General features: G+C 41.9%; 1 protein-coding gene across 3 annotated transcripts in view; it reads left to right on the top strand.

Moving 5' to 3' along the window:
- The first annotated feature begins 3,941 nt into the window (after positions 1-3,941).
- Positions 3,942-13,994, top strand: part of Lepr (leptin receptor) — a 76,371-nt gene continuing 66,318 nt past the window's right edge. For all 3 annotated transcript variants that reach the window (XM_055628975.1, XM_055628976.1, XM_055628977.1), the window contains exons 1-2: positions 3,942-4,409; positions 7,035-7,156. The gene's annotated coding sequence lies outside the window, so the exon portion shown is untranslated. The remainder of the gene's footprint in view (positions 4,410-7,034; positions 7,157-13,994) is intronic.

The raw sequence follows: 13,994 nt of genomic DNA on the forward strand, positions 1-13,994 counted from the left end.
CATTTTCACATGAATTCAGGGGATAGAACTCAGATCCTCATGCCAGTGCTTTACTGACTGAACCATACCCCGCCTCAGCTCTCTGTTGATGGACATGTAGGCTCACTCCATTTCTTAACTATTGTGAATAGTGCAACTATAAACACTAGTGTGTAGGAGTCTCTGTGGTGTGTTGACTTAGATTTTTTTTGGATGTAGACCCAGGAGTAATATAGTTGGGTTATATGGTAGTTTTAGAGGGTTTTTTGTTTGTTTGTTTGTTTGCTTGGTTTTTTGTTTGTTTTTGTTGTTTTGGTTTTTGGACCCCTTCGTACTGATTTCTCTAGTGGATGCTCCAGTTTCATTTACATTAGCTGTGATCAAGGATGCCCCTGATGTCAAAGCTGGAAGGGGCAGGTCTGGAGTGTCCCTTGGTGACTTGGGAGAGACTGCAGACTTGCTGACATCATAAGCAAAAAGAATACATCTCTGCTGTTTTAAGCACTATGTTTATATTAATTTGTTATAGCAGCCATAGGAAAAGAATGTGATAATTTGATTATTTAATTACTTTATTAAGATTTCTTTTTGTGTTGTTTGAATAATAACAATTTGAAAAAACCAGAGTCTCCACTTCAGTTTTATGCTTTAACCAATGAAGACATTTGTCTATTTATTTATTTGCAACAGTTTGATGAAAACCAAAGCTTAGCATGTCTAGGTTAACATTGTCTACCTCAGATGCCCATGAAGCCTACTTAATAGGTAGTTGTGGAATTTCTGAATAATTGGATTAATTGATTTGTTGTTTTTTAACTTTTTGAGTTCTTTATATATTCTGGATATTAGCCCTCTGTCAGATATAGGGTTAGTGAAGATCATTTCCCAGTTTGTAGGCTATTGTTTAGTTCTGATGACAGTGTCCTTTGCTTTACAGAAGCTGTTCAGTTTCATGAGGTCCCACTTATTGATTGTTGATCTTAAAGCCTGTGCTGTTGGTGTTCTGTTCAGGAATTTATCTCCTGTGCCAAAGAGTTCAAGGCTCTTCCCCACTTTTTCTTCTAACAGATTTAGTGTGTCTGGTTTTAGGTCGAGATCCTTGATCCACTTGGACTTTAGTTTTGTGCAGGGTGATAAATGTGGATCTATTTTCATTTTTCTGCATATAGACATCCAGTTGGACCAGCACCATTTGTTGTCTTTTTTCCATTGTATGGTTTTGGCTTCTTTGTAAAAAATCAAGTATCCATAGGTGTGTGGGTTCATTTCTGGGTCTTCTATTCAATTCCATTGATCTATCATTCTGTTTCTATGCCAATACCATGAAGTTTGTATTACTGTTGCTCTGTAATACAGATTGAGATCAGGAATGGAGATGCCTCCAGACAATCTGTTGCTGTACAGGATTGTTTTGGCAATTCTAGGTTTTTTTATATGAAGTTGAGAATTTTTATTTCAATGTCTGTAAAGAATTGTGTTGGTATTTTGATGGGAATTGCATTGAATCTGTAGACTGCCATTTGTAGGCCATCTGTAGGATGGCCATTTTCACTATGTTAATCCTACTGATCCATAAACATGGAAGATCTTTCCATCTTCTGATATCTACTTCAATTTCTTTCTTCAGAGACTTGAAGTTTGTTTTTTTTTCAAACAGGTCTTCACTTCCTTAGTTAGAGTCACACCAAGGTACTTTATGTTATCAGTGGGTACAGAGCTAAACAGAGAACTCTGAATAGAGGAATATCCAATGGCAGAGAAACTCTTAAAGAAATGCTCAATATCCTTAGTCATCAGGGAAATGAAAATCAAAAAGACCTTGAGATTTCACCTTACACCCATCAAAATCGTTAAGATAAAAAACTCAAGTGACAATACATGCTGGAGAGGATATGGAGAGAGGGGAACCCTCCTCCATTGCTGGTGGGAATGTAAACTTGCACAACCACTTTGGAAATAAATCAATAGGAATAGTGCTTCCTCAAGATCCAACTAACCCAGTCCTAGGAATATATCCAAAAGATGATCAAGTATACAACAAGGACATTTGCTCAACCATGTTCATAGCAGCTTTATTTGTAATAGCCAAAATCTGGAAACAACCCAGATGTTCCTCAACTGAGGAATGGATACAGAAATTGTGTTACATTTACACTATGGAGTACTACTCAGCAATTAAAAACAAGGAAACCATGAAATTTGCAGGCAAATGGCAGGAACTAGAAAAATCATCCTGAGTAAGCTATCCCAGAAGCAGAAAGACACACATGGTATATACTCACTTATAAGTGGATATTAGATATAATATAGGATAAACATACTAAAATCTGTATACCTAAAGAAGCTAAGCAAGAAGGAGGATCCTGGGTAAGATGACCAATCCTTAGTCAGAAAGGCAAAGGGGATGGATATTGGAAGAGGGAGAAAACAGGACCACAGAGAACCTCTGAAAGACTCTATCCAACAGTATATCAAAACTGAGACTCATAGCCAAACTTTGGGCAGAGTGCAGGGAATCTTATGAAAGAAGGGGGAGATAGAAAGACCTGGAAGGGACAGGAGCTCCACAAGGAGAGCAACAGAACCAAGAAATCTGGGCCCAAGGGTCTTTTCTGAGACTGATACTCCAGTCAAGGAGTATGCATGGAAATAACCTAGAACCCCTGCACAGATGTAGCCTATGGCAGCTCAGTCTCCAAGTGGTTTCCCTAGTAATGGGAACAGGGACTATCTTGACATGAACTCAGTGGCTGGCTCTTTGATCACCTCCCTCTGATGGGGAAGCAGCCTTACCAGTCCACAGAGGAAGACAATACAGCCAGTCCTGAGGAGACCTGATAGGCTAGGGCTACATGGAAGGGGAGGAGGACATCCCCTATGGAGTTGGAGAGGAGCATGGGAGGACATGAGGGAGGGATTGGGAGGGAAGGAGGGAGGGGGCTACAGCTGGGATACAAAATAAATAAACTGTAATTAATATAAAATTTTTTTTAAAAAGGAAAAAGAAAACGTGGCTTCAACATAGAGTCTGCAGGGCCGCTGCTTGTTAGAAAGGTCACCTGAAAGGTCACCCTGAAAGGTCTCGTCTATGGAGGAGGAGTCCTATTGCAGATCTCTTGGTTCTGTATTGGCTCACCCCATGGAGCAGGAGCATGCTCTCTGCCCTATTGTGGCTGGGTTAATTTCAGGCAACCCACTTGCCGTGCCCATTTTTTGATGGTCTTCCCAGGAGAGTCCTCCTGGTCAAATTAACCTGAGAGGCCTTTGCTTGTCACTGTAGTCCCAATCCAAAGTACCTCCACATGCTTTTTTTTTTTTTTTCTTGCATCTCTCCTCTATTCTTTCCTGCAGATCAACTGCACACTTGGGAATTTTAGAAATGCTTATGTCCTCTTCTCCCGAGTTCAAAGAAAATAATGTGACGCACCATGTCAATAAACATACATAAAGGAAGTAAACAGATAAGTGAATACACATCTCTAGCCGAGAGCAGCAAATTTCTATGTAATTTGAGGTTGGAATCTGACTTTCTAAGGACAGACACTTTTTTTTTTTTTTTTCTCACTGCCTCAAATGTCATTGAGTTCCAGCATGGAAAACTTTGAAGTGGTCATTAGTCAACTAGATGAAGGAATACCCTCCTCCCCTTTGTGACAGGCAAGGCAGAGATGATGGCTGATGCCCATTGGGGTAGAGGGAGCTCATGACTTCCCTCTTTGGGGTCTTCCTTGGTTCCCCTTCCCACCTCGCCAAGTCCTTTTAATTATTAGAGCAGCATTCCCTACACCTGCCGCTGTAAAAGCTAGAGAGGACAGAATCAGCCCCTAAGGTTCGCCCCAGCTCCTGCCTCGGACACGCGCGCTGCGTCCCCGCCGCGCGGTCACCTGAGTGGCCAGTGCCCCGCAGTGGCGCGCCCGCGCACTAGTGGTTGGCACCTTCCGAGCCAGCGGCACAGAGCCCGGGCATCCTGCCTCATCCCACCTCGGGACACAGGTGGGACCCCCTTCCAGTCCTGAACCCCAGGCGCGGGGCCACCCAGGACTGCGCAACAGGGCGCAGAAGGTTGGGTGACCCGGCGGCCGATTGGGGCGGCACCTGAGGAGAGCCACGCAACTTCTCCCGGCCTCCTGCCACTTTGGAAACTGCCTGGGACTACGACATCAACCCCTTAAGCTCCGGAGCCCGAGCCGGAGAGAGAGAGGGTGGGTTGGTTTGAGAGACCTAAGAGGAAAAAAATGTGTCGTGGGGCGGGCTTAGTTTCCCACCCTCTTCCCCCTTCCCGAGCAAATTAAAAACAAAACAAACAGAAAAGCCAGCTCGCCAGCCAACCAAAGCCCCGAGCCGAGCCCCAGCCGAAGCACTCATTTAAAAGGATTTGCAGTGCTGAGGGAGAAACCAGATCGGACCAAGGAATCTTTCTGCAAACCCAGGTAGGTTGACTCCATCTAAGACACAGGGTATCCGGGCGCTACGCTGTTTGTGGACTCCTGGTGGCACAGGGGGAGTTCTTCAGAGGGGCCTGGAGGGTCTGTGTGTATCAAGTGCCCCGCCAGCTCTCCGGACCCCCGAGACATAGCACAGCCGTGTTTCCCATTTATCCTCAGGGGTGGGGGATTAACCTAACCCCCATGGGTTCCATCGTCTATCACGTTTAGAGGACTGGGTTCTCATCATTTTCGGAGGGCCTTTTAATAATACCTCAGGTGTACCTCCTATTAGAAATGTAGACTTCTGTAATTGCCATTCTTGCTGATTTCATGAAACTGAAGGAACTCCATTGGTCTTGGGGTTGGGGTTTTTATGTGCATTTACTGTCCATGTTTTCAGGAATTTTTTTTCAGTTAATAGTGGTAGAGAAAATAAAGTATGTGTACAGAACTTGGGAAAAAAAATATATATATATAGTTAATACATGAATAGGCACTCACTTAAAGAATCATATTACCTTTAAACCAATGTCTGCAACACTGAGAAACAGAAAAGAATTGGGAAGAAAGAAATACCTAAATAACCTGTGGTTTTAACATAGTACTTTTTTGTAATGTGTATTTGGAAGAAAAAATTTGGAGAAAACCAAAAAAAAAAAATTGTACCTTTTCCATCAATTACTGAGCAGTGCTCATGGCTTTTTAGCATAAAGTTGTGTTTAGAATGTTTAAAAAGTGGTTTTTCAGACCACTTCAAACCATCTTCTGAAATGAATCTCAGCAACAGAGATGACAACTTCAGCGTTACCTTTCATAGTCTTGGAATGAATCCCAGAAAATAGCAGAGGTTAACTAAATACATCAGCCAGAAATTAGGAACACACACACACACACACACACACACACACACACACGGGCAGTTGTACGATAAAGTAGCGATGCGTTTTTTGATTCATTCTTTCTAAATACCAAAACTCCTTGACTCATTTATACAGGCACAGAATGAGAGAGTGGCTTTTGTCACCACATACAACATTTTACTGTTAGTATTTTAAAATTTATTTGAGATTTAGACTTTGCCAGTTAGGCTAGGCGTAGAAGCATTTCTAGCTGTTTTTGTTGGCTATGAGCTAGAATGAAACAATCTCCTACCACCCACAAATGCTTTGTATGCAGTCCGAGAGAATGGGTTTGAAGTGCTCTTTCCTGAAAACATTTTAACGTATTTTCAGTTCTTTTTCTGCCTTTGGCCTGGAAAGGGCATCAGCCAGCCAGGTGTCGTCTTCCTCACAGTACCTCCTGAGGCAGAGGGTCACCTCCTTTGAAATGTGAGCAGAGTGAAGTGAATTCCATGTTTGTTAGCCAGGGAGTCTTAGAACTCAGATATCCTGCTGATGCTTGTTTGAAAAACAAGGGGAACAGTTCAGGCATCTGCTTAGATCCAGGCCAGCTCATTCACAGCTTGGGATCTTGGCCCCTTCTTCTTTTACAGTGTGGGGCTCTGCTCTCCCACGAATTCATCGAGGGAAGAACAGTCATTGCTTCATACTCAGATCACTAATGTAGGACCACATGGTTTGTGTTTGTGAAGTGGGAGGTCTTGGAAGTAAGACCTAAACATATCCAGAAAAAGAAAAAAAATAAAAGCAAAAATAAATCAATTCTTTTGGCAGATACTTAGAGGCAAGCACTCGCACTAAAAAAAAAAAAAAAAAAAAAAAAAAATGTCCTGTGGAGTTAAAATGAAGAAAAGGCTTAGTTCAAATTCTTAAGATTTTATGTGATTTACAAATTCCAATTTTAATTAAATTAGAAAAGTGCAAATGTTCACCTACTGGCCAGACTTTGTACATACAGGCTTTTGAAGTTTCTATTTAAAGCTGATCTTTTTATAGTTTAAAATATTCTTTCTCAAGCACACACACACACACACACACACACACACACACACACACACACCAAAGAAACAAACAAACAAATAATATTATAGCCCAGGCTGACCTCAAACTCATGTCATAGCTGGGGAAGACCTTGACTTTCTCATAGCTCTACTTTCTGGGTGCTGGTCTGAACCACCTGGTTTATTGGGTGCTGGGAACCAGAGCCAGGGCTTCCAAGGCAAGCATTCTCCCCGAGTGACAACTCCAGTTCCCTTAAGGGATTTTTCAGATGCAATAGTGATACTATCTGTTGTCTTTTCATACACACGTGATGTTAGTCTTTAACTATTTTTAACATTTGAACTGTGACGAATACTGGGAGAAAGGCATAAGATGAATGTATTGGCTGGTATCTAGAAAACTGTTATCAATGGGTAGATAAAACAAATGCCTTTCTACTCGTTACTTGACAAAGGTAATCTGAGGATACCCCGATTTGTTGCTTGCTTCTTCCTTACTACAAGCCTCATTTTGCCTATTTTAAAAGAAAAATTACAGGAATGTTAAATGTATCTTTTTGCAGATTATTTAGGCTACAAATATGTCTGTGATAGTTATTTTCTTTTCAGAAAATAACTTCAGAGCAAAACATTATTAGTGAGTTGTTTCTGTTTTCTGTGTTTTTACTTTTTTTTTTTTTTCTTAAACCCATTCCTATCCAACTTTACTTTTGAATATTCTGCCCAAGGTCTGCAAGGTCTACGGGACTGCCAGGTCTCTGATGACATCAGCATTGCCGTTTGGTGTCAGAGTTCATTCCATTTCACCCGTTGACAACCTTGTCCCAGCGTCTGCCTGATATCCAGTTCGGTAAGTGCTTCCCCGTTTCCTCTTTCACAGGCTACACCCTGCTGTCTGCTCTGCTGGTCCTTCCTCTTCTTAAGCCTTTGCTTTTTCTCTCTCTCTACTCTGAAAATTCCTGTAATCTCTCTAAACTTAGACAGTGATAGTTCATGTCTTGGCTTCCTGCTCTAAGCCTCAGACCTCTTTACCCACCTGCTTGCAAAGCATTTTCACTTGGCGGTCTAGTAGACATTTCTACGCATTCTATTTCAATGTGCTCCAAATAGGGCCTCAATGATACACCGGCTGCAGGCCAGCTCGTCTTCATTTTTCAGAGTAGTTAGGGCCTAAGCCTGGAGTCATCATTGATCCCTTACATTCGATTTTTGCCCATGTATATCTACACCTGTATCTGCATTTATATCTATGTAGGTAAATCTTCTTTGCATTGTTTTCAAAATAAACCCAGCACACAGTCTCTCCTTTTACTTCAGTGGCCACTGCAGACAGCTCTTACCTTTGGATTGTTGCAAGGGCCCATTTATTAGTCTGTTTATATCCTCTGTCCTCTTCAATCAACCCCCCCAAAAGTTTTTTTTTTTTATTAAAATACATGTGAGGGGGTAGGAGAGATGGCTCAGCAGTTAAGGATGCTTATTTAGCTCTCCCAGAGGACATAAGTCTAGTTCCTATCAGCCATGTTGGGCAGCTCACGATTAACTAACTCTAAGTCCAGGGGACTCTGACATACTCTTTGGTCTCTGTGGGTATGCATGTGCATGCGTACAAACAAGCGCTCATAAATGATAAAATAAAAAATAAAAAAATTAAAATTGTATGTGTATGAGTACTTTGTCTACACGTATGTTGGTGTGCCGTGTGTGTGCCTGGTGCCTATGGAGGCCTGAAGAGGGTGCCAGATTCCCCCGAACTGCAGTTACAGGTGGTTGAGAGGCATCCTGTGGGTGCCGGGAATCAAATCAAACCCGGATTCTCTGGAAGAACTAACCACTGAGCCATCTCTACAGCCCTAAAGTCAAAATCTCAGTTAAACAGACACATCACATCATGACACTTTTCCGCTCCAAATACGCTGGTGGCTTTCCAGTCCATATATTGTCAAAGCCCACATCTTTGTAATAATTGGAAGAGCCCTATGGTCGCCCATCCTTCCTTTTCCTATATTTTCCTCCTTCTCCTCCTGCACTTCTGGCTTTCCCTGAGTGTTTCAGCGACCATCTTTATACTTTAGCTTCCTCTGCTTGCAGTGTTCGTCTCTGGGATGTCTACGTGGCTTGCTCTGCTGCACATTTCCCTTAAGCCTCTGTTCAAATGTTTGAACTTGCCCAGCTCCTTACTTTGCAATGCGTATGTTCCCCCTTTCTTTCCTTTTTACTCCATAGTGTTTCATCACATTTGGAAATGCTATGTGTATACTTTCCAGTTTCATTACCGCTAGAATGAGAACGTCACAGGAATTTTTAATTTTTTGTGTGTGTTTCTTTCAGTCTTTACTGTGTGAACTTGGGTGTAGTGTGTCATAACTGTTCAGGATTTTTGTTGACTGACTGTTCTGCCTTATTATTTTCATTGGTAGAAATTTAATGGTTCTCAACCTTCCTCGTGCTGCAACTTCTCAATTCAGCTCCTCATGTTGTGCTGACCTCTAACCTTAAAACTGTTTTGTTGCTCCTTCAAAACTGTAATTTTGCTACTGTTATGAATCATGATATAAATAACTGATATGCAGGATATTTGATATGTGACTGTCAAAGGGGTCATGACCCAGAGATTGAGAACCACTGCATGAGTTACTTTTGAGATTCTAAAGGTAGGAAAATCCTAATTTAGGTCAAGATTTCATAGGACTAGGTCCTTCGTTGCTTGTTTCAGTGCAGTAATGAGACCAGCGTGGAGGCAGGAGTGTGGAGGAAGGCAACTGTTTACATCAGAGCAGACAGGAAGGAGCTAGGGGTAAGATACGCTTTATGACCCAATCCTAATAACCTACCTCCTTGAGTTAGAAGCCCGCCCCCAAAGCCTTCAGAACTTCCTGAAATAACAGAAGTGGAGTAAGTGTTCAAATCAGTCCCTTGGAGACTTTTCAGATTCAAACTCTAAGAAGGAATAGAATACATTTACAAACTACATTCTCAATATGGATATTTAGGTCCTCCCCCACCTTTTTTTTCCACTTTCCTCCCTCACTAGTTCCCTTCCATACTTTCTGCTATTGCTATAACAAAATGCTACATACCGAGGACTTTATAAAGAAGAGAACATAAGTAATATTCTGCTCAGGATTCTGAAGGTAGAAAATCCCATGGCAAAAGGCCACACCTAGGGGGCACTTCCTGATGAATTACAGCCCGGCAGGGTTGCAGGCAAGCATGACACAAAAGCCAAGAAGACCAAACATAAGCAAACCCAAAACATTCTAGCAAGAGTGTTAACTTGTACATGACTTCATCAATTCTTGTTAAGCCTTAACCTTCCAATAACGCTTCACTGTAGGCTGAGCTTCCAACACATATGCTTTGGGAAACATGAATTACAGAAGGTGCTAGACAGAAGACTACAAGAGTTTGGTCGCATGGTGTAAAATAAAACTTTGAGGACAAAAGTAACAGTCAAATTATTTAATCACAAACAACATCAAACTCCAAACGAATCAAAACAAGCAGGGCTTGGTAGCACATGCCTTTAATCTCAGGAGTGCCTCTGTGAAACTGAGGCCTGCCTGGTCTATATAAGGAATTCTGGGCCAGCCAAAGCTGCATAGTGAGACCCTGTTAAGTGTGACACCTATTTATACTAAATAACAACCAAAGGTTTGAGGCGAACAGAGACTCTCAGGAGCTTCTGAAATGATGTTATAATCGGCTTTAGAAAATGTGAAGTCATGTTTAACAACAGCTGTTATCAAATACCTGTCTCATGAAGGCTAGGACAACTAAGTTTTTCCCAGAGTCATATTTCCTATTTTTGCTTCGACTGACAGCTGTGATTTGGGTGTCTACCCTATGAAAATTAAGAAACTATAAACAAGAGATTTTCGAACAATTGTATTCTGCATCCACTGACAGAATTTCTAAGCCAAGCTGATTAGTATCTAGAAGATGAAAAAAGATAAATTGTGCACATACATAGTTAGGGTGTGTGTGTTTGTGTGTGTGTTAAAGAGAGAGATGGAGCCAGAGAGACAGAGAGAGAGAGCAAGAGAGAATGAGACCACTGACTCGTTTTAAACACAGAAAACTGATACCCACATAAATACTAGTTAATTGTAATTGCTGCTATGTTTATAAGATACAGCCACACATATTAACTACATTAGCCCTATGTGGAAGGTACGTAAGTACTTGGGTTTTAGAACAAGGCTGCTGGTCATAGGTGTGATTGAGAGAAAGACTTTCTGGTAGAAGGCAGAGAACAGTACATAGAAAGCACTGCTTGGGACTCGTGGCTTCCTAGCCTTTTGATAACACATTCCAAACTTATGAACCAATTCTTCCATAGGATTTCCTGTTGCCTCTTATGGCTACGCATGGCTGATCTCAGACATCTCCCTGTACCGACAGCGGGCTTTACAGCCCTCCCTATCCTTCAGGAAAAGGGAAAACAAATATTCACTTTTTGGGAAAATTTTATGGATTTTAAGTAAATGCAACATGATTTATTCTTTCTAAATAGTTGAATTCCTTAAATATTAGACACCATAGACTTTTATCATATACCATAGTTTTTATGTGATTAAGATACCTACCTACCTAATGATGATTTGATAATATTTTCTTCATTTAAAATTTTAGCCCAATACTCACTGAAAGTATTTAGTTAAATTATTTTTCATTTAAAGTTTTTTTTTATTACTTTACTAATGCATTTGCCACTGCACACGAGGGCAGGTTAGAGGACGTCTTGTGGGAGTCAGTACTTTCCTTCCACCTCTGGGTCCTGGGGAATCGAACTCAGATTTGTCAAGCCTGGCAGCACGTGCTTTCACTGGTGGAGGCATTGTGCCAGCCCCTGGTTTAAAAACTTTAAACTCTGTTATAAGAAAAGTACAAAAATAAACATTTACATTAAGAAATTCCTTTTTAAGAACTTAGTTATTTTTTAAAAAAAAGATTTATTTTGTTTCATAGTCAGGCGCATGTGTTTGTGTGGATGTGTAGGTTTGTGTATGTAAGTGTGGGTTCCCGCCAAGGTCAGAAGAGGGTATCAGATACCCTGGAGTTGGAGTGAAGGGCTACCTAAGGCCTAATGTGGGTGCTAGGAGCCAAGTATGGGTCCTCTGCTGGAGCAGTACCTGCTCTTAACTGCTAAGCCATCTCCCCAGTCCCCAGGGATTCTTCATATTCATATTATCTGTGTTATCGTGTGCATAGGTGTGTGTGTGTGTGTGTGTGTGTGTGTGTGTGTGTGTGTGTGTGTTTAGTTGGCGTCTTTCTCGATTGTTCTGTTCTTTCCTGTCTGGGGCAGGGTCTCTTGCTGAAACTGGAGCTCCTGTAGGAGATTAAAGCACTTGAAGTTGAGCTTTCAAAGTGACAAATGCATGTGCCAAGATGATGGGGAATTTTTGTTTTGTTTTCTTCTGAGACATGATGTAACCCCTGCTGGCATGAAACTCACTGTGTAATCCAGGCTGGCTTCGATCTTGTGGCTATCCTCTGTCTCTGCCCTTCTAAATGCTGCGTTACAGCAATGTGCTACCCTACCTGGGAAGAAGTCTTTTTTTACTTTATAAAAGATTTAAGGGGCTGGAGAGCTGGCTCAATGATTAAGAGCACTGGCTGCTCTTCCAGAGGGCCGGGGTTCCATTCCACATGGTGGCTCAGAACTGCCTGTAATCCCGGTTCCGGGGGAACCCAACTCTTTTTTCGGCCTCCTCAAGCACCAGGCACATGGCAAATTTCTGTTCTAAGTGAAGAGATAAAAGCAGACATGCTTTAAGTTACCAGGTCACTAGACATAGATGAGGCTGTATTTATTTTGTTAAGGTTTTTGACTCTTGAAAAAGGAGCTGTTCATGTATATTCAAATAGAATGCTTAAGTGTTTGCTATGTAAGTATGAAATCGAGGCTTCTTTCGCAGAAAATGCAGAAACGTTAATAGCAGATGGAGCCCCTTGAGCCATTTATTGAGGCAAGCAGAACGCCAGAGTTGGTACCTAATTTACAAGCGTCTCCACAGGCTCAGAGGCTTGGAGATCGCCGGAGCGAGTTGTAGATGATTTTCTTTCAGGCTAGTCACCCATTCAAATATCGGCAGACCGTTTTGTTTTATATTTGACAGATTAAAAAAAAATGACAAAGTAAACATTAGCTATAAAAACTGAACCCTCTGATCTTCCTCTGAAAACCCAGAATATGATCGTTCAGTAGAACATGATCTGATTTTCTTTTGTTTCGAGTTTACAGTCAGAACAGATGAGCTGTCGATGTATTTGCTAGGCCCTGAGTGTCTGGTGTACTCTGCAGGGTGGATGACTGACTGAACACCCAGGAGTCGAGTGTGTTCTTTGAAGGTCAAGCTACAGATGAGCTTCTGGGTTCTCCATAAAGAGTTCTTCAGATTTCGTTCAGTTCAACCAACCATTTTCTCTGCCTATATTCCCAAATAGCTTTTAAAACATTGTTATTAAGATATGGGACTGTATATAATCTATGTTGCTTTATTCAACAAATATTTACAAGCACCTGCTATATTTTTTAGAAGATATCAAATTAAAAAAAAAAAACAACAACTCAGATATGGGTTTGGGGGAGATGACAAAATGACTGATACATGAGGCTTGAGTTTTCACTCTTGGAACCAGTGTGGAAAGCTGGAGACAGTGGCATTCTCCTGCGGCCCCAGTGCTGGTGGGCTAGAAGGATCCCTGAAGCCCGTTGGTCAAGCAGCCTAGCCGAACTCATAAGCAAACTTCAGGTGTAGTGAGAGACCTCGTATCCAGAAGATAAAAGTGGAGAGCAGCTGAGGAAAGACACTGAGTCAACCTCATGGCACCACATACGTGCACAGCCAAATGGGTGGCTCCCATGTGCACCCATCCATACTAGCAAGTACACATAGCACGCCCTCCTGCATATACATACATCACATACATAGACATACATATCATATACATACATTACATAGACTGTTCCTACACATATGTGCATAACACCTATTACACATATAAACACATGTGCACATAGTACATTCTGGTTTTGTATCAACTTGACACAGATGGAGTCACTTAGGAAGAGGAGCTCTCAATGAAGAAAAAGGCCTCACCAGATTCGCCCGTGGGAAAGCCTGTTGTACAGTGTCTTGATTGATGGTTGATGTGGCAGGCCCAGCTCACTGTGGGTGCTGTCACCCTGGCTGGCGGCTCTGGCTGGGCGCTGCAAGAGAGCAGCTGGACAAAGCCGGTAAACTTGTGCTTCAGTTCCTGCCTCCAGGTTCCTGCCTTGAGTTTCCTGCCTTCACGTCCTGGATGATGACAGACTGCGCTGTGGAAGTGTAAACGAGATGGGCCCTTTTCTCCCAGGATGCCTTTGGCCACGTGGGTTTGTCACAATGGAAACCCCAACTATACACATACTCTACCTAGTAAACCATACACCCACACATTACATGTACACACATACACATAGGTCACACATCTGTACCACATACCTCACACACACATATATACACACTGCATGCAAGCAGACATATCAGAAACACACATACACATGACCACACATGATATCACACACACATACACATACATATAATAGACCACCCATGTATCATGTACAAAACACACTTATACACACACACACCACACAGCCCATACACGCACCGCATACATAAACAACACACACACCATAC

The sequence above is a fragment of the Psammomys obesus genome, unplaced genomic scaffold (genome assembly GCF_907164565.1).
Source record: "Psammomys obesus unplaced genomic scaffold, mPsaObe1.curated_primary_1811, whole genome shotgun sequence".
NCBI classification, from domain to species: domain Eukaryota; kingdom Metazoa; phylum Chordata; class Mammalia; order Rodentia; family Muridae; genus Psammomys; species Psammomys obesus.